At 46.1% G+C, this 27,277-nt stretch overlaps 1 protein-coding gene across 3 annotated transcripts in view; it reads left to right on the forward strand.

Moving 5' to 3' along the window:
* The first annotated feature begins 8,417 nt into the window (after positions 1-8,417).
* Positions 8,418-27,277, forward strand: part of LOC140208698 (NACHT, LRR and PYD domains-containing protein 3-like) — a 44,917-nt gene continuing 26,057 nt past the window's right edge. For 2 of the 3 annotated variants that reach the window (XM_072277572.1, XM_072277573.1), the window contains exon 1: positions 8,418-8,587. The gene's annotated coding sequence lies outside the window, so the exon portion shown is untranslated. The remainder of the gene's footprint in view (positions 8,588-27,277) is intronic. The other variant, XR_011888877.1, reaches the window with a different exon arrangement.

Genomic DNA, 27,277 nt, shown 5'->3' on the forward strand with positions numbered 1-27,277 from the left:
TGAATCTCCCTCCACGCCGTCCCATCACACACTCCCGGGGTCAGACACAGCGTGAAGCTCCCTCCACGCCGTTCCATCACACAATCCCAGTGACTCCCTTGTCCATTCGTCCCCCCCACATCCCTTCCCACCGATCTCCCACCCAGCACTAATCCTTGTAAGCGGAACAAGTGCTGCACATGCCCTTACACTTCCTCCCTCACCACCATTCAGGGCCCCAGACAGTCCTTCCAGGTGAGGCGACACTTCACCTGTGAGTCGGCTGGGGTGATATACTGCGTCCGGTGCTCCCGATGTGGCCTTCTATATATTGGCGAGACCCGACGCAGACTGGGAGACCGCTTTGCTGAACAACTAAGCCCTGTCCACCAGAGAAAGCAGGATCTCCCAGTGGCCACACATTTTAATTCCACGTCCCATTCCCATTCTGACATGTCTTTCCACGGCCTCCTCTACTGTAAAGATGAAGCCACACTCAGATTGGAGGAACAACACCTTATATTCCGTCTGGGTAGCCTCCAACCTGATGGCATGAACATTGACTTCTCTAACTTCAGTTAATGCCCCACCTCTGCTTTGTACCCCATCCCTTATTTATTATTTATTATCATTATTATTTTTCCCCATTTTTCTCTCCCTTTTTTCTCCCTCTGTCCCTCTCACTATAGTGGGTTCACCTCCCCTTTCTTTTTCCCTAGGCCTCCTGTCCCATGACCCCCCCCCCTTCTCCAACTCTGTATACCGTTTGCCAATTAACTGCCCAGCTCTTGGCCCCATCCCTCCCCCTCCCCCTCCCACTTTCCAATCTCTGACTATCTCTTCTTTAAATTAGTCCTGACGAAGGGTCTCGACCCGAAACGTCGACTGTACCTCTTCCTAGAGATGCTGCCTGGCCTGCTGTGTTCACCAGAATTTTTGTGTGTGTTCCTTGGTTAATGTGGCCGCCAGGGATGGAGTGAGACACTGACTTACAATGGTCACAGTCGCACACAGAATCTATGGCGAAGGAACATGCGGTGCCCGTGGATACAATCCCGGGATCGAGTGTCTTATTGATTATAATAACAGTATTTTAATTTGTGTTTTATATAGTCTTGGGTATTTCATGTATGTTTTAATTCTAATAATTTTGTCATTGAATAAACTAATGTATATATCTCAGATATTCACACATACACATATACATGTGGGTTTTGGGGAGGAGGGGTGAGGGGTTTGGGAGGAAGAGGAGTGACGGGACGAGGAGTGGACTGATGAGACGGTGACCGTGGCGAAGTCATTGACTCAATAGGGGACGAAAAGGGGAGGCGAAAGTTCCTGTCACAAACTGGTGGTGACGTGGATAAGATAGAGTCGGGGTGAGGAGGAGTGAAACGACAGGAAGGGAGCGGGAGTGATCTGACCAGGAAGGAGGGAAAGTAATGGGACGAGGTGGGAGGGGATCTGATGGGACGGGAAGGGAGGGGAAGTTGCAGGACCAGGAAAGAGGGGTCTGAAAGGAGAGGGTGGGCAGGAACAGGATGGGGCGTGTGGGGGAAGGGTGGGTGATTTCGATCCTTCGCAAATAAGACGGACGGCAAGAAGGAGAGCGCGGACAGGGGAAATGGGGAGCGAGAGGTCGAGACGCGATCTGGGCTGATGGGACGGAGAGTTGAGTGTCTGAACGGAGGGAGAGGGGAGAGACTCACTCAACGAGAGAGGGAAGGGATCGGGTGAGGGAGCGAAATTTCCCATCGGACAACGTTCACCACCCAGAATGTGTTGGATGGCAGGAGAAAGGACAAGGGGACGGAGAGGGGAGGGTGTCAGGAGTGATGGAGTGAGTAGTGGAGAGACTCACAGGGTAACTGAAAGAGAGGGCGATGAGGAGTTGAGATTGAATAAACAGGGAGGGAAGTGAGTGGGAGGTGAGGAAAAGGGTGTGACTATTTCTACGATGCTGGGAGAGCGGTTTCAATGATAACCATCACAAAATGGCCACCAGCCAGGGTGAGAGGGGCGGTGATAGAGGGGACAGAGAGCGGAGTGTGTCAGGAGTGACCGGATGCCGCGGGTGGGACAGGGCGACTCGTAACAAGGGAGCTTGAACTGGGGGGTTCCCACGGGGAGGAATGTGACCACGGGAATGTTACCCACCAACCCCCACCCCCAACTCCGTCTCCAAAATCCGGCCTTGATTTTCCTTTCAGGCCGCTCGGCCCGAATCCTTTGGGCTGTCCCGTGGAGCGGGGAACGTGTCGTCACTGGGGCCCGTCAGAGGCCGGGGTGGGCGCCGGTTCGCTGGAGAAGATGGAGGCGAGGTCCGGCGGTGCGAGCTGGTTAGCGTGGATCACCACCATTCTCTGTGGGTGGGGGAGAGGGAGGGATCAGATTGAGGAGGGGACGGGAGAAAGAGAAGGTGAGGAGAGGAGACAGGATCCACTACCCACTCCCACAGCCTCTCTCTCCCTCCGTCCCTCTCTCCACACCCTCTGTCCCTCCATCTCTTCCTCCCACCTCTCTCTCCCCCTCCCTATCCTCCTCTCCCCACCCCTTTCATTCCTTTTCTGCCCCCATCTCTCTCTCTTGCTCCCTCCCATCTCTCCCCACCCTCTTTCCATCTCCCCCCATCTCTCCCACCCACGTCCCATCCCCCGCCGCCCACCCCCCCCAGGTGCACAGGAAGATCCCACTCACCACCGGAGGCCGCACGGCGCAGCACTCGAGGTTCCTGCAGTTGACGATGGCCGTGAGGACGGACATCACCAGGGAGACCAGGCAGTTCACCAGCAAAATCACCGTCACCCCGCTCACAGACCTCTGCCAGACGGAGAGAGGGAGACATGGGGTGAGAGAGGGAGAGAGAAGGGCTCGGGCCGGGGAAGAGAGAGACAGAAGAGGGGGGAGAGAGGGTAGGGTCGGGAGCGGGAGTTTGGGGTAGGCGGAGGTGGGAGACCCAGACGGGGAGGAAGAGACTGGGGGGCGATGGGTGAGGAAGAGAGGGGGTGGGTGGGAGAGAGATGGGGAGAAAGAGGAGAGGCGGCAGAGAATAGTTGATAAAGGGAGAGTCAGACGGGGGGGAGAGAGCGGTGGAAGTCAGAGGGTAGAGAGAGGTGGGAGGGAAATGTGAGAGGCTGGAGATGAGAGAGGTCGGACAGGGAGGGAGAGAAAGGTGGAGAACAGAGGGGGGAGAGACGGAGAGGGGATGAGGGACAGAGAGGGGTGAACGAGGCAGAGGGGAGAGAGGGGGTGAGAGACGGAAAGGGGGAAAGGGGGGTGAAAGACAAAGTTGAGCAGAGAGGAGAGATAGAGTGTGGGAGAGTTGAGAGTGTGAGAGAGAAGAGGGGTAGTTCCGAGGGAGGGGTGAGAGGGGAAGAGATAGTGAGGGGGGGGAGTGAAGAGGGAGAGATGGCCGGTAAGAAGGAGGAGGGGAAGAGTTGTTTGGGTATGGGGGTAAAGTCGGGGGAGAGGGAAGGAGCGCGTTGGGTGGGGAGAGAGGGGGAGTGTGGGAGAGGGAGATGTGTTTACAAGTGTTGGGGGGAGTGGAGAGAAATCTCTGGTAACTCCTGTCTCGGGAATGTAGCTTTCTCTTCACGGAACACATCAGGTTTCGGGTGACGGTTCCCTGAAAGTGGGGAGACGGAGAGGGGGTGACAGGGGTGACAGGTTTTGGGTGACGGAGAGGGGGTGACAGTGGTGATGGAACACACCAGGTTTCGGGTGACGGTTCCTTGAAAGTGGGGTGACGGGGAGACGGGGCGGTGAAGGCGGCGTTCGGCATCCCCGCCATCGTCGGATCGGACACCGGGAACAGGAGACCGGAGATCCTGGGGATTTACGGGGATGTCGCCGGGACTGGAGGGACTGAGTTACGGAGAGAGGTCGGGCGGGTTGGGAATTTATTCCCGGGAGTGTCGGGGTGACCTGACAGGGGTGTGTAAAACCACCAGGGGCACAGACAGGGTGAACGAACACAGACATTTCCCCAGGGTCGGGGAATCGAGAACCAGAGGGCGCAGGTTTTAGAGATTTAATAGGGGACTCCGAGGGGAAACTGTTTCACCCAGAGGGTGGCCCGTCTGTGGAAGGAGCTGCCGGGGGAGGGGACGCTACAACCGAGGGGAGGGGGGGTTCTGAGGGAGCTTGGCGTGGAGGGAGGGAGCGCTACCGGGAGAGAGGAAAGCGTCGCGGGAGAGGGGAAGGCCGAGTGGAGATCTCCGGGGGTTGAGGGGGTGTTGAGGGCTGGTTCGCCAGTGTATTGGGTGTGCGGGGCGGGGGGCGGAACACTCACCATCCGGCACCCGGTGTAGCAGTACCCGATGCAGGGGAAGACCCGGACGGTCAGCGAGTACAGGATGACGGCGGGAGTGCAGGCGAGAGCGCAGATCACATTCGCGACCAGGCAGGCGATGGTCTGTCGCAGAGAGAGAGAGAGAGAGAGAGAGAGAGAGATAGACTGAGAACGACAGAGAGAAGGGGGTGGGGAGGGACAGTGATGGGACAGAGAGAGATAACGGACGGGGGGGGGATGGACGGAGAGAGAGAGAGAGACTGGAAAGGAGGAGAGCGGCGAGAGGAAGGCAGGAAAACGAAAGGAAGAGCGGATGGGAACAAGGGAGAGAGAGAGAGAGAGAGAGAGAAATTGGAAGGGAGAGGGGGAGAAAGGTGAAAATGGAGAGGAATGAGAGAGTGTGAATGAAGGGAGGAGGGACAGAGAGGGATAAAACCTGAGAGGGGGGAGAGAGAGGTGGAGGGATGAGAGAGGGGAGGGAGGGGGGATGGGATGAAGGGGGGGATGGGATGAGAGGGGGATGCGATAAGGGGGGAGGGGGGATGGGATAAGGGGGAGGGGGGATGGGATGAGGGGGGGGATGGGATCTTAAAACTATGCCCTCCCCTCGTATTAGCCATTTCAGCCCAGAGAAAAAGATTCTGGTTATCAATATGATCAATGTCTCTCATCACCTTACACACCTGGATCAGGTCACAGAAAATACGTAACAGAAAATGGAAAGTTGTAAGACAAAACGGTTTTGTCAAGGGAATTTTTTGAGAGCTGCAACGGAACTGGTCTATCGGAATGTGTAAGAACTTCGGGTAATTAGAAGTCTACAGCCTAGAGAATAGAAGATGATATTTGTCTGGAAAAGTACTGAGATCTTGAAAGGTATAAATCGGGCATTTTTTTTTCTTCTGTCGTTGGGCAAGGTCTCTTATGCTGGGTTACAACATAAGATTTGAAGATAGAGACAAGGACATGGAGAGAGAGGAAAAAATACCGTTGGCATCTGCGTTTCTATGCAGCACTGTGTTGTATAGAGTTGCACAGTGATTGCGACACATATGTTTCGACTGTACCTCTTCCTAGAGATGCTGCCTGGCCTGCTGCGTTCACCAGCAACTTTGATGTGTGTTGCTTGATATTCCAGCATCTGCAGATTTTTCGTGTTTGCACAGTGATTGGTTGGGAATATTGTTTTGTCTCTTTTTTATATGTATCGTTATTTTTTAGCTTATTCATAATATGAATCCGCTGAAGCAATATCTTTTAACCTGTACTACGTGTACCGTGCCTGCTTTGCGGTACCTTTGCTGCTGAAACAAAAATGCACAAGGGACGAATTTTAAAATATTTTCGTCACGCATTGGTCTAGTCGGCAGGGTTGACCACAATGTTCCAGAAATAGCATGACGTAACCGAAGGGAAGACTGAGTTTAACGTAGTGGAGTGGACGGACAGCAGTCATGGATTGGGAGAACCGGCCAACATATTGCCCGTAAGTTGCCTTCCCGTGAGTTAAAGTGCAGTAATATCAATATCAGGGTATAGTCTCCACTGTGTTAAATAATAATCGGTTTTCTGATCAGGAGACGAGCAAGGATACGGCCTTATTGGACATGCTGTTGAAAATTAGTTACAACAGGTATCAGAAGCAGAGCACCGACTGGCTACCCTCACCTCGAAAGTGAGGGCACTAGACCAGCGAAACACCACCTTGACACAATCTGTAAAATAAGCCCTCGAAGGGCTTGACAGAGGTAACAAAATACAGCAAACCGCTCGGACAGCATATTGATGAAACTCCTCTGCTCCCTCGTCAGGGCCTCCATGTCCATCTGCAACTGCAGTCCGCCGTTTAAGGTCAACAACTCGACATCTGACCAGAAAAACGCCTTATGCCTTGTTTGGCTCCTCATTTACTTGGATTGTCATTTCAGAGAGCGATACATTTGCACCACGAGATGCCCCTGTTCGTAAATGATACAACTGTTTACTGCAGGCCTTCAATTAATATTAGAACTCCCAAGTGCAATACCTCACCTCCTAACCTAATTTAAATCCATCTGCCATTTCTCTGCCCATAGCTGCAGGTAACGCGCTACATAACCGGGGTGTACGGGGTTTCAGGGAGGAGCAGCCCCTCTGGTGCGAAGACCTGTCCGACCTTACGGGGCAAGTTTTCCACTTTTGGTCCCAACCAGGTTCAGATAAGGACGAACTTCGGTGTTCTGATCTGTATATTGTGGAATCTGTGGAAGGTTCAGGACGCTGTGTAATTTACCCAATTTATCCCGCACGTTGGAAACGGTTTCTCGGCTGCACAAACTCACTAAGCCCGGTGCAGCTTAACACGCTCATTGCTTCTTGCACTGATTGCTTCTTACATTCGTTGCTTCTTGGTAATATTTCGTCATTGTTGCTGATGATACCAAGCACTGTAGAATATGGCAGTGCAGACGTCATTCAACAATTTGGAGAGCAGCGGTCTGAGTACAAAACCCTGAGTGGGTTTGGAGAGGGGTGATCAGCTCTCAGCGTAATGGAGCTTGTGATGTTTCTGCCAACACGGACTGGGTGGGGCTTTCGGTCAAGAAGTTTAAGCTCCAGTTACAGAGAGGAGTGTTGAATCTCAGCGAGGGTAGTTCACCCACCAGCCTTTGAGGGATGATCGTGTTAACGCCGAGCTGAGATATGTGAACAACATCCTAGCGTACGAGGCATCGTCTTCTCGGTGTGACGAATTGGGTAGAAGGGCAAGATCATGACAGCATCAATGGAACCGTTTGAGCGGAAGGCGAACTGGAAATGATCCCATGTAACCGCGCGATATTTTATACGACCCATTACCACCCGCTCAAAGCACAGAATTACTGTTGAATTCAGAGCCACTGGGCGTTATCATTTAGCCCAGTTACCGTTGTTCTCCTGGGCACCGGAATCATGGCGGCTGCCTTGAAGCTTGAAGAGACAGTGGACTCTTTCGGAGAGATATAAAAGTTGTCTGTTAAGTCTTCTCTTTCCTGGGCCACATGGCCCATTGGCCACTAACTGGGTAAATTGTCCGACTCTGCGGATTTGCTTTGTATTTCCCTCGGTAGTGTCCTCCTCACCTCGGCTGCGGCCAGACAGAGTCCCTGTTCCTCTGGACAAAAGGAGGCTTTTCTTTCATTGTTCAATTGGTCAAATCGTGCATTGAAACGTGCATTCAGCCTACCAGAAATGGAGGCGACGCAGTTATTGACCTGTAGGGTTCACGGGTAATCTGTTCTGGTGTGTGTACCTTGTCACGTGCTCCGCGTGGCCCTGGTGTCACAGAGGAGTCTGCGCATTTTCTGTGCGCACTTCCGCATCTCCTCCCTGTTGCACGCTATCCGCTCTCATGCTTTCTGCAGGTTTGTTACATGGGAACATGAATGTTTAAGGGCAGACAGATTTGAGAAGGACAGAATTAGCTGGAACAGAGAAGCAGGACATGCTGGCAATTTCCCTGAGCAGTGGAGACAGGATCAAATAGAGTAGTTGCTGGAAATAGCGAATGCTTGCAGGAATGTGAAAATCACGGCAGTCCCGATGATTCGTATTTAAGTACTTCTGGACAGATATTAGAATCTCAGCAGTACACTTTCACTGGCTTTTTATTCTACTTGGGAGCAACGAAATAACCTCGCGCATAAAACAAAAAAAAAAAGAAAAAGAAGCACATCCGAAGTTGCTGTTGTTGAGAGAAATTGCGTTTAACACCATCATCCTCTCAGTACGAATCAACAAGCTTCAGACTTGGGCTCTGCACGTCTCTCTGCAACTAGATCCTTAGTTTCCTTAGCGGGAGAACACAGTCAATGCAGATCAGTACAAACGTTCTTCCTCGCTGAGACTTAACCCAAGCACACCAGAACGATGTGTGTTCAGTCGAATGCTGCACAATCTGTCATGTCTGTGTATGTGTATCTAAACATAGCCACAACATCTGTTGATATATTCGCATGTGCTTATGTACTTTTATTGGTAGAATCACAGCTGACGGCGAAAATTGCAAATACTTGTAAAATGTCATAAACCTATATGTATGTGTACATCCCGTGAGCCCTTTTCCCGCTCCCATTTTACCGCAGCTCTGCAGACTCTGCGGGTTTGTTTCCGAGGCCCCGCCCCCAGCTCTGGTGACGTATCAACTACAGTCCCGGCTTTCCTTCAGTTCTGTGTGGAAGCAGGTCGGCGGCGGCGGATCGTCTGCGGGGTCGGGATTGGGAGAGGACCATTACCCCAAGGGTCGGGAATCCGGGAAAGGATCCATTCTCCGTCCGTGAAGGCATCAAGTTCTCATTGGTGAGTATTGAAACTGGTCTCAGCGTGCTCGCCTGTTATCGGGTAGTGATTCCCATTCACTTCTCCGTTCTGGCGGCCTCTCCACGCTTGCTGGTGAGAACATACCGGGGTCGGCCCGCGAAGTCGGACTTTCACACCGAGCCGCATGAGGTGAGCCGCCGCTCAACCCCTATTGCTCTGGTCCTAGCAGCGGAATGAGGTGGTGATGCCGGGATTAAACCCATCCGTTGTGATATATTCCGGGAATTTTACTTCCATTACTCGCCTCGGTATCGGATCCAACGTTCATATGGATCGATAACTCTTTCACTTAATTACAGGGCTTAGGAAGCGTCCCTTCGGCTTGTTGTGTTTTTGCTGTCAGTGTTGCTTAAGCAGAGTAATTGCACCTTCGGGACACTGTTCCACGTATACGTTTCACCTTTATCCCGTTCAGACAAGACAGTGAGATCGAGGTCTGTCGCGACCTTTCGTTGTGGGATGACATCGTTTTGTTTTTGTTGTTGAATCCTTTCCACTGTTACGACATGCCGAATCGCAGCCAATATCTATAACCCAAATAATAAGGGAAATAAGCCTTTTCCATTTTTCTGGGTTTCTGAATAATTTGTAAACTTCAGTTAAACATCACTTCAGAATCCGTTTATTATTATCATGTACGGAGATACAGTCAAAATCCTGTCTTAAATACTATTCATTCAGATCAACACATTACAACAGTTCTTCGAGGCAATAATAGGGTATTATAAAGCACTTTTGCTGCAGAGAAAGTGCAGTGTAGTTCGGCATACGGTGCAAGATCAAATGGAGTTATATTCTGAAGTCAGGAGACTACCTTGTCGTAGTGGGATCAATTCAGTTTGCTTCTAACAGCAGCGTGGAAGCGGTCCCTGAGATCTGGTCGATGTGTTTTCCATGTTTTCAAGTCTTCAATGTGGGTGAAAGGCGAGAATGCCCAGGGTTATAAGGATCTTAGATAATGCTGTCTGCTTTATCGATGCCAAAGGAAGTGCACGCACAGTTCAGGGAGGGGAGTCTGGCTTCTGCCATGTCCTCAGCTGTGCCCACGGCTTTCTACAGTGTCTAGTAGTCAAGTGTAGAGCAGTAGCCGTATGAAGTCGTTATGTATCCCGATGGGATACTTTTTATGGGGTGTTAATAAGGTTTGAGGAGGGGTAAAAAGGATAAGCCAAAGTTATTGTTATTTGATCTACAAACGTAGTTTTGTCATTTTCGTGTTTTTATATCGTATTATGAGCTACTATTTAGTATCTGTGTATTGCTGAATGACCACCAGTGATTGTCCTTGATCCCTCACACACGTTGTTTCATCTCCTCATTCATACACATCTTGTGCAAATTCTATCCAGCCCGTGACTACCTTCCTCAATGTCATATCAGCAATGACTCCTCTATCCTTTCTCTTACCTTGCACCGTTTATCTCGTTGAGCTTCCCAGGAATCGTTTTTTGTTAGCTGGAACTACCAGAGGTTTAATTGAATGCCGCACCTGGTAGGGTAAGAGCTACAAGCTACAAGCCCAGGGTATGACAGAAAACATTCCAGCATGGGTAAAGCAGTAGTTGATAGGCAGGAGACAAGGAGTGGGAATAAAGCGAGCCTTTACTCTTTGGCTGCGGGTGACAAGTTGTGTTTTGCAAGGGTCTGAGACAGGACCGATTCTTTTTAGCTTGTATGTCAATGATCTGGATGATTGGATTGAAGATTGTTGCAATGTTTGCAGACGATATGGAGAGAAGTGGAGGGGCAGGTATTTTTGAGGATGTAGAGAGGTTACAGAAGGACTTAAGAAGATTAGCAGAATTCGCAATGACGTGACGAGTGAAATATAGTGTCGGGAAGGGCATGGTCATGCACTCTGGTAGAAGAAATGAAATGGTTTCCTTTTCTTTTAAATGGAGAGAAAATACAAATAACTGAGACGCAAAGGGGAACTTGAAAGACCTTGTACAGCATTCCCTAAAGGTTAATTTGCAGATTGGGTCTGTGGTGAGGAAGACAAATGCAATGTTAACACTCATTTCAAGAGGACTTGAATATAAAAGCAAGAATATAACGTTGAGACTTCATAAAGCACTGGCGGGGCCTCACTTGGAGTATTACGAACAGTTTTGGGCGGCTTATCTTATATTGGATGTGCTGAAACAGGAGGTGGTTCAAAGGAGGTTCACAAAAATGATCCAGGATTCAGCGGCTTGTTAAATGCGGAGCGTTTGATGACTCTGGGCCAATATTCACTGGAACCCAGAAGACTGAGGGGTGACCTAAGGAAAAACATATCGAGTGATAGATTGGCTGCGGACAGGACGCTTCCTCTGCCGGAGTAGACTAAGGCCTGACGTCACAGCTTCAGAATGGAGGGACGCCCTGTTAGAACGGGGATGAGCCGGAATCTCTTTAGCGAGAGAGTGGTGAATCTGTGGCACCCTTTGCCGTAGGCAGCTGCGGGGGCCGTTTATATGAATATTTGAAATAGTGATCGAAGGATTCTTCATTGGCCAGGGATTAAATGGAGGAAGGTAGAAGATTGGGGCTGAAGAAAAATTGATCAGCTGGGAGTAAATGCTAGGAGCAGACTAGATGTTCCAAATGGCCTAAATCTGCTCCTATATCGATGCTCTTACAGTGTAAAAGCAACTATTACTGTTCTAGAGATTTACTTTTACAAAATTGCTGCAGCGTTATTATTTGTCCCAACGACCCTCGCAGCATGTGAGATTATTTGTTATTTCCATTTAGGTTTATTTTCGGTTCATTATCTTGAATATGTTTCTTGCATTTGTAGCTTTTGAAAACATTGTTTTGAAATGGACTTCGGTAGAATGCTCAGTTGTGATTTACTCCCCTACAGCGCAGAAACAGGTCTCTCAGCCCATCTAGACCGTTAAGTTTTCTGCTTGGGCCATCCACTTGCACCCAAATCACAGCCCTCAATACTTCTCTCATCGATGTACCCGCGCAAACTGCGCTGAAATGCTGCAAATGAACCTGCATCTACCAGTTCCGCTGGGAGCTGATTCCACATTCGCAACACCTTCTGAATGAAGTAGCTCTGATCTGATTCCCCTTAAATATTTCAATTGTCACCCTAAATTCATGACCTTACCAAAACTAAGGGGAAAATACCTTCATGCATTCACTCTATATAGACCGTTATAATACGGTATACCTCTATCAGGGGCTCCCAACCTGACGACAAAGGACCACTCGATTAATGGAGGGGGACCTTGGCGTAAACAAAAGGTTTTGGAACCCCTATCTAACTTGCTGCACCAATCCCTGAGAAGCGAGATTGTCCAGGGCTGTGAGGTTATGCTGGCTGCTTTGCTGAATCAGCGGGAAGTACAGACAGAGTCCATGCAGGGAGGTTTGTTTCTGTGATATGCTCAGCTCTGTCCACAGTTCTCTGCAGTTCTTCGCAGCCATAGGCAGAGCAGTAGCCAAATGAAGACGTGAAGTATCCTCTTATGGTACCTTGATGAAAGTTGGTGAGGGGCAAAGGTCATAAACCAAAGTTCCTATTATTTCTTCTATCTTCGTCATTTTAGGATCTTTCATGCATTACTATGAACTATTAATTCAGTATCCGTGTATTGCTGGAGGAATAACAGTGATTGCCCTTGATCCCTTTACCCCTTGTTTCCATCTTCTCATTCACTCCCAACTTGTTCAACATCTGTCAAGCCACTGTCATTCCACCTTAATATCAACCATCTTGTTCAACCGCTGTCCAGTCTGTATCCCACCACCTCAATGATCTATATCAACCATCTTGTTCAATCGCTGTCCAGTCTGTATCCCACCACCTCAATGATATATATCAACCATCTTGTTCAATCACTGTCCAGTCTGTATCCCACCACCTCCACGATATATATCAACCATCTTGTTCAATCGCTGTCCAGTCTGTATCCCACCACCTCAATGATCTATATCAACCATCTTGTTCAACCTCTGTCCAGTCTGTATCCCACCACCTCAATGATCTATATCAACCATCTTGTTCAATCTCTGTCCAGTCTGTATCCCACCACCTCAATGATCTATATCAACCATCTTGTTCAATCACTGTCCAGTCTGTATCCCACCACCTCAATGATCTATATCAACCATCTTGTTCAATCTCTGTCCAGTCTGTATTCCATCACCTCAATGATATATACCAACCATCTTGTTCAACCTCTGTCCAGTCTGTATCCCACCACCTCAATGATATATATCAACCATCTTGTTCAATCGCTGTCCAGTCTGTATCCCACCACCTCAATGATCTATATCAACCATCTTGTTCAATCTCTGTCCAGTCTGTATCCCATCACCTCAATGATATATATCAACCATCTTGTTCAACCTCTGTCCAGTCTGTATCCCACCACCTCAATGATATATATCAACCATCTTGTTCAATCTCTGTCCAGTCTGTATCCCACCACCTCAATGATCTATATCAACCATCTTGTTCAACCTCTGTCCAGTCTGTATCCCACCACCTCAATGATCTATATCAACCATCTTGTTCAATCGCTGTCCAGTCTGTATCCCACCACCTCAATGATCTATATCAACCATCTTGTTCAATCTCTGTCCAGTCTGTATCCCATCACCTCAATGATATATATCAACCATCTTGTTCAACCTCTGTCCAGTCTGTATCCCACTATCTCAATGATATATATCAACCATCTTGTTCAATCACTGTCCAGTCTGTATCCCACCACCTCAATGATATATATCAACCATCTTGTTCAATCACTGTCCAGTCTGTATCCCAACACCTCAATGATATAAATCAACCATCTTGTTCAATCACTGACCAGTCTGTATCCCAAAACCTCAATGATATATATCAACCATCTTGTTCAATCACTGACCAGTCTGTATCCCGCTATCTCAATGATATATATCAACCATCTTGTTGAATCTCTGTCCAGCCTGTATCCCAACACCTCAATGATATATATCAACCATCTTGTTCAATCACTGTCCAGTCTGTATCCCACCACCTCAATGATATATATCAACCATCTTGTTCAACCTCTGTCCAGCCTGTATCCCATCACCTCAATGATATATATCAACCATCTTGTTCAACCTCTGTCCAGCCTGTATCCCATCACCTCAATGAGAAATATCAACTATTTTGTTCAACCTCTGTCCAGCCTGTTTCCGATCAGCTCAATTATATAAATCGGCAAACTTGTTTAACCTCTGTCCAGCCTGTATCCCACCACCTCAATGATATATATCAACCACGTTGTTCAATCTGTCAGTCTGTATCCCATCACCTCAATGATATATATCTGTAATATTTCTTCTAACATTTGCTTTCATTGTGATGTATTTTCTTGCCACTTTTACCTCACAGAATCTTCCAGGAACTTTTTTTTTTTTTAACTAGAGCTACCGGAGGGTTAATTGAACGCAGCTCAAGGCAGGGTAAAAGCAGTCATTGCAATTTTTAGTTTCACCATTACAAATTGGCTGCAGTGATAATTCTTGCCATAATGAAACTCACAGCATGTGATGTTGAGTTTGTTATTTCTCTTTTCGGTTATTTTCAGTTCTTTAACTTTTGGGTGTTTCTTGCATTTGTAGCTTCTTATGATAATACTCTGGAATGATTAAATTCTTCTTGGAAATGGACTTGTGTAGAACGTTCAATTTAGATTCATTCTCTTACAGCGCAGAAAGACGTCTTTCAGCCCATTCGTCCGTGCCATTCCCAGCATGGTCCCATCCACATGCCTCCATACCATACTCTTCCATAGCTCTTTCATCCATATAGATGTAAATAACTATTCTTAAATACTGATCTGCACCGACCACTTCTGCTGGGAGATGTTTCCATGGACCCCTCGTTAATGGTAGTGTTGTATGATATTAAAAAGGCGGGTACCACAGCTGGAATCTCCGCTCATTTTCCTGTGCTCCAGGAAATCAAGTTCTAAACTGTTCAACCAACCCATGCCATCATTTCCTTAACTAGCAGCAACATCTGTGTAATTTCCCCTGGACTCTTTCACGATTATTGAGTTTTTTTTTTCAAGTAACTGATCGGAACTCCACAGAATTCTGCAAATTCGGATACACAGTGTCTTTTACAACTTTAACGTTAACATCCCAAATCCTCTTATTAAGGCCATCTCCTGTGCCTGTGGGCATTTTATATATCTCTGCCAGCATTCGCGCAGTTTCATCACTAGCGTTCCAAATGCACATGGCAAACAAGTTGTCATGCTCTAGACATTTACCTATGCAAATTCACCTCAGGAGAGCAAGCACCTGTTCTGTAAACTGGATACAATCTATGACTTGACTCATGTTTCCTCACTTCTATCGTCTTTATATCTTTCTCCAAAGTACGTGCAGACTCAGATAAATCCTTCAAGAATTCCCCCATCTTGTAAGGAAACAACAGATTTTCTCATTTAATTATACGGCCAATAAATAGTTTGTTATTCGTGGAAATGTGCTTATTACTCTGGTTGTTTACAAAGTTTACAAGAATGATTTGTGGAATTAAAAGCTTTATGTATGTAGTACCTTTGCTGTCTCTGGGGCTGTTCTCAAGCAGGCATGGGGCGCTGGTAGTAGGAACCTCATTGAAACATAGCAGATACTGAAATCTCAATGGGGTGGACGGATGAAAAAGTTTTCATCAGCAGTGGAGTGTAGGAACTGAGAGGATAACCCCACAAGCCATTCAGTTTTATCTGTAAATCTACTCCTCCAACATTTTATCCAGTAGCAGGGTCCGAACCTGGCTGTATTGTCAACTGCAGTTTTATGTTATTTGAAGGTACAGAAATTTGACAGCATTTTGAGTCGCTTAACTAAGCAAAGACAGAAACCTCATAAGTATCACCTCAATGTAATGCCTTTTCAGAATAATACATTACCGACGTTTGAAGCAGACTGGTCATATTCAACAAAGTGCTTTATTTTGGACCAGCTTCTGCACTGCTGAAAGTTCTGTGGAGCTGCAGTTAACAGCAGATTTACTGGATGCACCTCGACAGGGTTAAAACAACAACTGGCATTTTAGTTTCACCATTACAAAATAGCAGAGTGTTCAGTGTTCGTTGTGGTCATAAGGAAATTCAGAGCATATGAGGTTGAATGTTACTTCCTTTTTCGTTTACTTCTGGTGGGCCTCTTCCTCAATCACCAGGGTAACAGCCCACCAGAACTGCAAGGAGTGTTGAAGATTTTTATCACTCTGTAGTCAGAGCCGTTTAACGGAGAGACAATGGCCTCAGGATTCAGTGTGGATTCGAGGAAGCTTTGAGAATTTTCTGTATGGAATATACGATGTCTGTGTTGAAATACAGAGATGACTAATGAATATTGAGATTGCATTTGGTCAAATCTTTTCAGGATGTCACAAACATCCTGCAATCGGTCAATAGCTGTGAATCAAAAGAAAAGACAAATCTGCTCTACTGAGCTTCCAGGGCTATATTTACTATTAACTGTTAAAACATGTTCTTCCTGTTCCACAACGGGAAATGTGGCGGCTAACTAACCTGGTCTAGATCTCACTTACCAATAGAATAATCAACACGTATGTTCAATTCAGCTGTGGAGACAAGTTGAAACGTATCCACGTCCACGTTGTGACCCAAGGCCTGGAGTTCAACCACAATCTCCGTCCGGGCAAAGGTTGTTCAGGGTCCAGTTCAGACATGAGTTTTTCAGGAGTGTTAGTTTGTCAACCGGGAACAGCTGAGACACTGCAGCACATTGCCTGTAACAAAGAATTCTGGGAGTGCTAGGCCATGGTTGTAATCCTGGGATGGGGATGCCAAGAATATGGAATTTGCAGTGTTTGAGTTTAAAACATAAAAACATAAGAAATAGGAGCAGTAGTAGGCCATCCGGCCCATCCGGCCTACCCCGCTATTCAATAAAATCGTGGCTGATTTGTCCGTAAACTCAACTCCATCTACCTGCCTTTTCCCCATAACCCTTAATTCTTACAATGTTAAATCTATCTAACTGTATATTATACATATTTAGTGAAGAAGCCTCAACTGCTTCCCTGGCGGAGAATTCCACAGATTCACCACTCTGTGGGAAAAAAAAACAGTTTCTCCTCATCTTCGTTCTGAATCTTCCCCTGAATCTTGAGACAATGTCCCTAGTTCTAGTTTCACCTACCAATGGAAACAACTTTCCTACTTCTACCTTATCTGTCCCTTCCAAGCTTCGCCCGAGTTTATTGCTTCTACTGATGGTGCTGGAGATTTCACCTTCCGCAAGGTAGCAGAAGTTTCGGACAGATGGGTACGGGTTGCGGGGAATCTCTGATTACACCATCCTGTGTGAGACGTGGGGAAGATGTGCGAATCTCTTGGGGGTGGGTTGGGATCCCGTGAGGACGGGTCCTGGGATACCACACAAGTGTAGACACATATATAATGGACCCATCGATCAAGCTGCCCGGGCGTATCAGGTGATGAATTAGTATTTATGTTCTCTGCTCAGATGTTTGGGTCTGTGGCTCATTTAGAAGCAAAGAAGAGAATGAGTTGCCATTCCCTCCACCACAGTGAGTGGCTGTGAGTTAATGGGCTGTTCCGTGTTTGCAGCAGTAAACGTTGGTCCGGGGTTTAGTGTTCAATCCAAGTTTGGAAAGTCCCTCACACTGTCCCCTGTCTGTCAGCTAGTGAGAGTCAAATAGAAACTCGAGAAGGAGAAGCTAAACTCAGAAGTATCCATATTACAGTGGTGTAAATGGAATTACAGAGGCCTGAGAGAGGAATTGGACCGAATTGTTTGGAATTGATCACTTACAGCAGAGCATCAATTTGTGGGAAGTTAAAGGGTCGGTAAGGCTATAAAAACAAACAGAAGGCAACAAAAGTTGTTAAGAAGGTAAAGGAGGAATACTAAAGTAAAAAAGCTAATAATATTAAAGAGGTTACTAAACGTTTATTCAGATACATAAACTGTGAAACAGAGACACGAATTGATATCACAACGCTGGAAAACGATACTGGAGAGGTAGTAAAGGGGGACACGTCATGGCGGACGAACTGAATAAGTATTTTACACCAGTCTTCATGGAGGAAGACACTAGCAGTAAACTGGAAGTTCCAGGTGTCAGGGGGCATGACGTGTGTGAAATTACCATAACTAGAGAGAGGTCTCTTGGGAAACTGAAAGGTCTGAGGTTAGATATATCACCTGGACGAGATGGCGTGTACCCCAGAATTCTAAAAGCGGTGGCTGAAGACATCGTGAGACATTAATAAATTTATTTCAAGAATCACTAGCTTTTGAAATGGTTCCGGAAGAGTGGAAAATTGCAGATGTCACTTCACTCTTCAAGAAAGGAATGGGGCAGAAGGGTGCCAATATGCCAACTTGTCTGAGCTCAGTATTTGGGAAGATATTGCAGTCGATTATTAAGGATGTGGTCTCAAAGGACTGGGAGACCCGTCATAAAATAGGTCATGATCTTGCCGGACAAATCTGACGGAGTTCCGTGAGGAAATAACAAGCATGATAGACAAAGGAGAACCGGTTGATGCTGTGTATTTGGATTTTCAGAAGGTCTTTGTAACGCTGCCACACATAAGGTTGCTTAACAAGCTACGATTCATGGTATTACAAGAAAAATTCTGACCTGTATAAAGCCGTGGTTGATTGTAAAGGGACAAAGCGTGGGAATAAAAGGAACCTTTTCCAGATTGCTCCCGGGTACCAGTGATATTCCACAGGGGTCTGTGTTGGAACAGATTCTTTTCCGTCGTTTGTCAATGATTTGGACGATGGAATTGATGGCTTTGTTGCAAAGTTTGCAGACGGAATGAGGATAGGTGGAGGGGGATGTGGTTTTGAGGAATTAGAATGGCCACAGATTAGGAAACTGGGCAGAGAAATGGAATACAGTGTTGAGAAGTGTATGTTCATGCACTTTGGTAGACGAAATGAAAAGGTTAGTTACTTTCAAAATACAAAAGAAAACTGAAGTGCAAACAGACATGGGGGTCCTAGTGCAAGAATCCCTAAAGATTAATTTGCAGGTTGAGCCTATCGTCAGAAAGGCAAATGCGATATTAGCATCCATCTGAAAAAGAATAGAATATAAAACCAAGGATCGATTGTTGAAACTTGATAAAGCACTGGTGAGGCCGCACTTGGAGCATTGTGAACAGGTTTAGGCCTCTTAACTTCGAAAGGATTGTGCAGAAGCTGTATAGGGTTCAAAGATTGTTCACGGAACTGACTCCACGACTGAAAGGCTTGTCATATGAACAGCGTTTGATACCTCTGGGCCAGTATTCACTGGAATTCAGAAGAATGAAGAGTGACCTGACTGAAACCGATCGAATGGTGAAAAGACTTGGTAGAGTCGATGTGGAAATGATGGTTCCTCTGCTGGGATAGTCTACGAGCAGATAACACTCCCTCAGAATAGAGGGGCGTCCTTTCAGAACGGGGTGAGCAGGAATGTATTTTGCGAGGGAACATTGAATCTGTGGAAGTTTCTTTCTTTGCCACAGGTAGCTGTGGAGGCCAAATCTTTGTGTATATTTAAGACGGAGGTTATTAGGTTCTTTATTGGTCAGGGTATGAAACTATGTGCTGAGAAGGCAGGAAATTGGGAATGTCAGGAAAATTGGATCAGCAATGAAGAAAGTGCGGAGCAGACTCGAAAGGCCAAATGGCCTAATTCTCCTCCGACATCGTATGGACGAAGGGAGATAGAACATAACATCACGGGATCTTGCTCTTTGGAATCAAATGTTGAAACATTTTCCTGAACCTCCTTTTAACCCTCTCTATTTCTAACGCATCCTTTCTCATGTTAGGGGCCCAAACCTGCGCACAATACTCTAAGTGACGGAGGAAAGGGAGGTTGGCGCACAATAGAAAAAGCTTGGAGACAGTGAGATAGGGAGGATAGGCAGGTGATAGACAAGAGACACGCTCAGTCCGATGGTTTGAGTTGTGTCTATTTTAATGCGAGGAGTATCATGAATAAAGCGGATGAGCTTAGTACATGGATTAACATTTGGAGCTATGATGTTATGGCTATTACAGAGACGTGGATGGTGCAGGGGCAGGGATGGCTACCTCAAGGGCGTGAATTTACATGTTTCAGAAAGGATAGGGAGGGAGACAAAAGAGGTGGGGGCGTGGAACTGCAGATCAGAGAGAGGGTCACGGCTGCAGAAAAGGACGAAGTCATGAAGGGTTGTCTACGGAGTCTCTGTGGGAGGAACTTAGGAATAGGAAGGGGACAATAACTCTACTGGGTGTTTTTATAGACCACCCAATAATAACAGGGAAATGGAGGAGCAGATAGGGAGGCAGATTCTGGAAAGCAAAAATAATAACAGGGTTGTTGTGGGAGATTTTAATTTCCCAAATATTGATTGGCATCTCCCTAGAGTGAGGGGTTTAGATGGGGTAGAGTTTGATCTGTGTGTCCAGGAGGGTTTCTTGACACAGTATGTAGATAAGCCTACACGAGGAGGGGCTGTACTTGATCTGGAATTGGGAAATGGTCTGGTGTCGGGTGTCTCAGTGGGAGAGCATTTTGGAGATAGTGATCACAGTTCTATCTCCTTTACCACAGCATTGGAGAGGGTTGGGAACAGATAATGTTAGAGAAAAGTTTAATTGGAGTAAGGGGAAAAACGAGGCTATCAGGCAAAACTTGGAAGCATAAATTGGAAACAGATGTTCTCAGTGAAATGTACGGAAGAAATGTGGCAAATGTTCAGGGGATATTTGCGTGGGGTTCTGAGTAGGTACATTCCAATGAGACATGGAAAGAATGGTAGGGGACAAGGTGCGTAGTGTACAAAGGCTGTTGTAAATCGAGTCAAGAAGAAAAGAAGAGCTTACGAAAGGTTCCATAAACTTGGTCATGATATGAATATGGAAGATTATAAGGCTAGCAGGTATGAGCTGAAGAATGAAATTCGAAGAGCTAGAAGGGCTATGAGAAGGCCTTGGCAGACAGGATTAAGAAAAACCCCAAGGCATTCTACAAGTATGTGAAGAGCAAGAGGATAAGATGTGAGAGAATAGGACCAATCAATTGTGACAATAGAAATGTGTGTATGGAACCGGAGGAAATAGCAGAGGTAATTAATGAATTCTTTGCTTCAGTATTCACTGTGGAAAAAGATCTTGGAGATTATACGTATGACTTGCAGTGGACTGAAAAGCCTGAGAATATAGATATTAAGAAAGGGAATGTGCTGGAGCTTTTAGAAAGCATCAACTTGGATAAGTCACCGGGTCCAGACGGGATGTATCCCAGGCTACTGTTTGAAGCGAGGGAATGGATTGCTCAGCCTCTTGAAATGGTCTTTGCATCATCAACGAAGACGGGAGAGGTTCCGGAGGTTGGAGGGTTGCGGATGTTGTTCCTTTATTCAAGAAAGGGAGTAGAGATAGACCAGGAAATTATACACCAGTGAGTCTTACCTCAGTGGTTGGTAAGTTGATGGAGAAGATCCTGAGAGGCAGGATTTATGAACATTTGGAGAGGCATAATATGTTTAAGAATAGTCAGCATGGCTTTGTCAAAGGCAGATCGTGCCTTCGGAGCCTGATTGAATTTCCTGAGGGTGTGACTAAACACATTGATTAAGGTAGAGCAGCAGATGTATTGTACATGGATTTTAGCAAGGCATTTGATGAGGTACCCCATGCAAGGCTTATTGAGAAAGTAACGAGACATGAGAACCACGGGGACATTGCTTTGTGGATCCAGAACTGGTTTGTCCACAGAAGGCAAAGGGTGATTGTAGACGGTCATATTCTACATGAAGGCCGGTGACCTGTGATGTGCCTCAGGGATCTGTTCTGGGACACCTACTCTGTGCGATTTTAATGAATGACCTGCATGAGGAAGTGGAGGGATGATAAATTTGCTGATGACACAAAGGTTGGTGGTGTTGTGGATAGTGTGGAGGACTGTCAGAGGTTAGAGCGGGACAGTGATAGGATGCAAAACTGGGCTGAGAAGTGGCAGATATAGTTCAACCCAATAAGTGTGAGGTGGTTCATTTTGGTAGGTCAAATATAATGGAAGAATATTGCATTAATGTTAAGACTCCGGCAGTGTGGAGGATCAGAGTGATCTTGGGGTCTGGAGTCCATAGGTCACTCAAAACTCCGACGCAGGTTGACTCTGTGGTTAAGAAGGCATACCATGCATTGGTCTACATCAATCACGGGATTGAGTTTAAGAGCCGAGAGGTAATGTTGCAGATATACTGGACCCTTGTCAGACCCCACTTGAAGTACTGTGTTCAATTTTAGTCGCCTTACTATGGGAAGGACGTGGATATCATAGAAAGGATGCAGAAGAGAATTACAGGGATGTTGCCTGGATTTGGGAGCACACTTTGTGAGAATAGGTGGAGTGAACTCGGCCTTTTCTCCTTGGAGCGACAGCGGTTGAGCGGTGACCTGATAGAGGTGTATAAGATAATGAGAGGCATTGATCGTGTGGATAGTCAGAGGCTTTTCCCCAGGGCTGAAAGGGCTCGCACGAGAGGGCTTATTTCAAGGTGCTTGGAAGCACATACAGAGGAGATGTCACGGGTAAGGTTTTTACGTAGAGAGTGGTGAGTACGTGGAATGGGCTGCCGGCAGCGGTGGTGGTCGCAGAAACGATAGGGTCTTTTAAGAGATTCCTGGATGGCTACATGGAGCTTAGAAAAATAGAGGGCTTTGGGCAAAGCCGAGGTAGTTCCACGGTATATGTTCGGCAGAGCTTGGTGGGCCAAAGGGCCTGTACTGTGCTGTATGTTTTCTATGATTCTATATGTTGCATAATCAGGACTTCATAAATTCTCAAGAGTTCATCATTCCTTTTATATTACAGTCCTCTTGAAATGAATGCAGAGATCGCATTTGCTTTCTTCACCACCGGCTCAGCCTGTATATTAATATGTAGGAAACTACACAAACTCTCCCAAGTCTCCTTGCACCTTTTTAAAATTATTTTTGGCCCAGCTTGTCCATTATCTCCACACAACTAAACTGGGAAATGTATTATTATTTTACAGACAATTTCTTCACTGTCTATTACATCCCATCTCGGTATAATCCACTTATTTGCTGCTCTCGTTTGCCATATTTTCATCGGTATTCTCTATCATTACTATCAGTGCCAAGCACCCAGTCGCTTTCCCTGCAGCACCTGGCGAGTCTCAGCCTGTATTCAGAGAGACAACCATCTGCAATCTCTGTCTTCTACTTGACCCTACGCACCTTTCCCTTTTGGACCAGCCTTCCATGCAGAATAATTTGATTAGACATGACCTGCCAGTCTGATCAATAAGCCCAGTCTTTCGAAATACTATCAATTCCATTTCGTAAAATACCTTCCAAGGACATACCCAAGACTGATGTCAGGATCGCGTGCATATTGTATCCCTTCGAGCCTTTCTAACACAATTGTGGAAAACCAGCTCTCCTCCCATCTTCTGGCATATCACCCACAGCTCTGTGCATTTTACATGTCTCTGCCAGATTTCAAGCAGTTTCTGCACTGACCTCCCACAGGGTCTGAGGGAACACCTTGTCAGGCCCTGGGGATTTATCCATTCTAATTCAGCAAGCACTTGTTCTGTAATCTGTATACAATCCATAACAAGGCTAACATTTCCAGATTTCTATAGTCTCTGTATCTGTCTCCGAAGTAAATACAGGCAAACAAAAACATTGAAGATCTACCCTATCCCATTCGGTTCCTTGGCTAGATAGCACGCTAATCTTTTTTGACAGTTAATTGGGCAGTAAGAAACAATACATTTGGCTCAATAAACTATTCCGCCACCAAATTGTCTGTATCCATGGAAATGTGCCCATTACAGTTGTTATTTACAAAGTTGAGAAAAGTGATTCTGGAATGAAAACCTTTATGTATGAGGAGCAATTGGTGTCTCTGGGCCTGTTCTCAATGGAGGGGTGGTGACTCTCGGAACAGGAACCTCAATGAAATCCTGAGGTCTGGATAGAGTGAATAGGGTCAACAGTATTCAACAGTAGGGGAGTCTAGTAACTAAGGTCACAATTTCAATCTATTCAATTGTATCTGTGTACCTTCCCTTCCATCATTCTGTCCAGTAGCAGTATCTGAATTGAACCTGTATCAATGCCTGGGGTTGATCATAGATATAAGCTATTTGCAGACACAAGAATATGATGGAACTTTAACCACTTAATCAAACAAAGAAGTAAACTTTATGGTTATCACCACAATCTATTCTGTGATATTTTTTTTAAAATATCCCGTAGTTGCCATTTGGACCGGATAGGTCGCATCAAATAACATGTTTTGATTTTGGAACAGCTTCTGCACTGCAGGAAGTTCTGTAGGGATGGAAATACCAACAGATTTACTGGATACGCCTCGAGATAGGGTTAAAACAGCCACTGAAATTTTAGCTTCCCCATTACAAAATGGCTGAGGGTTCAGTATTCATCTTTGTCATCATGAAACTCAGAGCATGTGAGTTGTTCCTTATTTCCTATTTTCAGTTAGTTCTGCTGATCCACTTCCCCCATCACCAGGGTAACACCCGCCAGAGCTGCAAGGAGTGTTGAGCATTTTTATCACTCTCTGGTCACCGCCCCTCAGTGACCTCAGAAACCGGGGTGGATGTCTGGATGCCTTGAGCATTCACTGTACGGAATATATGATGTTTCTATTGCAATAAAGAGATAAAGAATTAATGCAGGGATTGCATTTATGCAAATATCTTCAGAATGTCACAAACATCTTGCAGTCAGCAATATTTGTGATTCACAATGACAAAAACCCGTACTGAGTTTCCAGTGATTTATTTTCAATTTTATATTAAAAGCATTTTCTTATTGTTTCACTATGGGAGATGTGGCGGCGAATTGCATTGATCCAGGTCCCGCTCCGCAATAGGACAATAAACATATGTGCTCAACTCACCTGCTGAAGACAAGTTAAAATATGTTCCCACCCACTGGTGACCCATGGTCCGGGTTCCCCGCCCAGTTAAAGCATCATCAGCTTCTAGGTCTATTATGGGATGGATAGGAGTGTTAAGTTTAGAACTGGGATTAGACGTCTTGGGGGTGTTGGTGCTTGGGCTATAAGCCTGGGATGGGAACTGGCACAGCGTTCACCTCTGTAATCTGTTCTGTAATCCGTATCTAATCTACAAAAAGACTAACTTTTCTGGATTTCTATATTCTCTGTATCTCTCTCCCAAGTAAATACAGACATACAAAAGTCATTGAATATCTACTCCATCCCCTTCGGTTCCTTGTCTAGATACCACGCTGATCTTTTCTAACAGTTAATTCGGCAGTGAGAAATATTTGGCTCAATAAATTATTCTGCCACCAAATTGTCTGTATCCGTGGAAAAGTGCCCATTATAGTTGTTGTTTACAAAGTTCACAAGAGTGATTCTGGAATGAAAAGTTTTATGTATGAGGAGCACTTGGTGTTTCTGGGCCTGTTCTCAATGGAGGGGTGGTGACTCTCGGAACAGGAACCTCAATGAAATCCTGAGGTCTAGATAGAGTGGATAGGGACAAGATGTATTCAACAGTAAGGGAGTCTTGTAACTGATGTCACAATCTCAATCTATTCAATTGTATCTGGGTACCTTCCTTTCCATCATTCTGTCCAATAGCAGCATCTGAATTGAACCTGTATCAATGTCTGGGGTTGATCATAGATATAAGCTATTTGCAGACACAAGAATGTGATGGAATTTTAACCACTTGATGGAACAAAGAAATAAACTTTATGGTTATCACCACAATGTATTCTGTGATATCTTTTGTAAATATCCCATAGTTGCCATGTGGAGCAGATAGGCCGCATCCTACAATGTGTTTTGATTTTGGAACTAGCTTCTGTACTGCTGGAAGTTTTGTAGAGGTGGAAATACCAACAGATTTACTGGATGCACCTCGAGATAGGGTTAAAACAGCCACTGGAATTTCAGCTTCCCCATTACAAAATGACTGAGAGCTCAGTATTCATCTTTGTCATAATGAAACTTGGAGCATGTGAGTTGTTCCTTATTTCCTATTTTCAGTTAGTTCTGCTGAACCACTTCCCCCATCACCAGGGCAACACCCACCAGAACTGCAAGGGGTGTTGAACATTTTTATCACTCTCTGGTCACCGCCCCTCAGCGGAGAGACAGTGACCTCAGGAGTCCGAGTGGATGCAAGGATGCCTTGAGCATTCACTGTCTGGAGTTTATATTGCAATAAAGAGATAACAAATGAATGTAGGGATTGCATTTATGCAAATCTCTTCCGGATGCCACAAACAACTTGCAGTCAGTAATGTTTGTGCATCAAAAACACAACAACCTGTACTGAGTTTCCAGTGATTTATTTTCATTTTTATATTAAAGGAATTTTCTTATTGTTTCACCATGGGAGATGTGGCGGCGAATTGCACTGATCCAGGTCGCGCTCCGCAATAAGATAATAAACATATGTGCTCAACGTACCTGCTGGAGACAAGTTAAGATATATTGCCAGGCGCTGCTGACCCACGGCCCGGGTTCCCCGCCCGGTTAAAGCATCATCAGATTCCAGTTCTGTTATGGGATGGAGGGGAGTGTGAGTTTCAGAACTGGGATTAGACGAGACACTGCTGAATATTACCAGCAGGAAAGAGTCCTGGGAGTGTTTTTGCTTGGGCTATAATCCTAGAATGGGACTCCAGGATTACGGAACTGGTACTGTTCTCCACAGAGATATTACAACTAAACATATCTTTACCTTCCTCGCTCGCACCCCGCCTTCTTCTTTCAACAGGGACCACTCTCTCAACAATTCCCTTGTTCATTCATCCCTCCTCTCTAATCTCCCTCCAGTCACTGATCCCTGCAAGCGGCCTGAGTCCTACACCTACCCGGACACCCCCTCCCTCACCTCCATTCAGACACAAAACAGCCCTTCCAGGTGAGGTAACACTTCACCTGCGAATCTGCTGGGGTCACCTATTGTGTCCCGTGCTCCCGATGCGGCCTTATTTACATTGGTGAGACCCGCCACAAATTGGGAGACCGTTTTGTTGAGCATCTCTGTATCATCTGCCACAAGGGGGACTTCGCAGTGGCCAAACATTTTAATTCTGATTCCCATTCCGACGTCTCGATCGATGGCCTCCTCTTGTGCCGAGATGAGACCGTCCTCGGGGTGGAGGAGCAGCACCTTATATTCAGTCTGGGTTCCCTCCAACCCGACTGAATTATCCTTCCAGTAAACAAATACCCCCCACCCACTTCTCTATTCCCCACTCTGAACTTTCATTTCTGCTCACCAGCCTATTACTTCCCCCTGGGTCCCCTCTTTCCCTTTCTCCCATTGCCAAATCTCCTATTCTTTATTCTCCAGCCCTTGACCTGTCCATCACTTGACCTCACCGATCACCTTCCAGCTCGCCTCGTTCCCCTCCCCGACCTTTTTATTCAGATCACTTCCCCTCCTCCTCAGGAATGAAAAAAGGCTCGTGGCCCAAAATGTTGACTGTTTACTCTTTTCCATAGATACTGCCTGTTATGCTGAGTTCCTCCAGCATTTTGTGTGTATTGTTTGGATTTCCAGCGTTTGCAAGCTTTCTCGCGTTTAAATATGGTAATTACCGTAACAATTATGTAGGCTTTGTTCAGATTTTACCTCC

This window comes from Mobula birostris, chromosome 13 (genome assembly GCF_030028105.1).
Source record: "Mobula birostris isolate sMobBir1 chromosome 13, sMobBir1.hap1, whole genome shotgun sequence".
NCBI lineage: Eukaryota > Metazoa > Chordata > Chondrichthyes > Myliobatiformes > Myliobatidae > Mobula > Mobula birostris.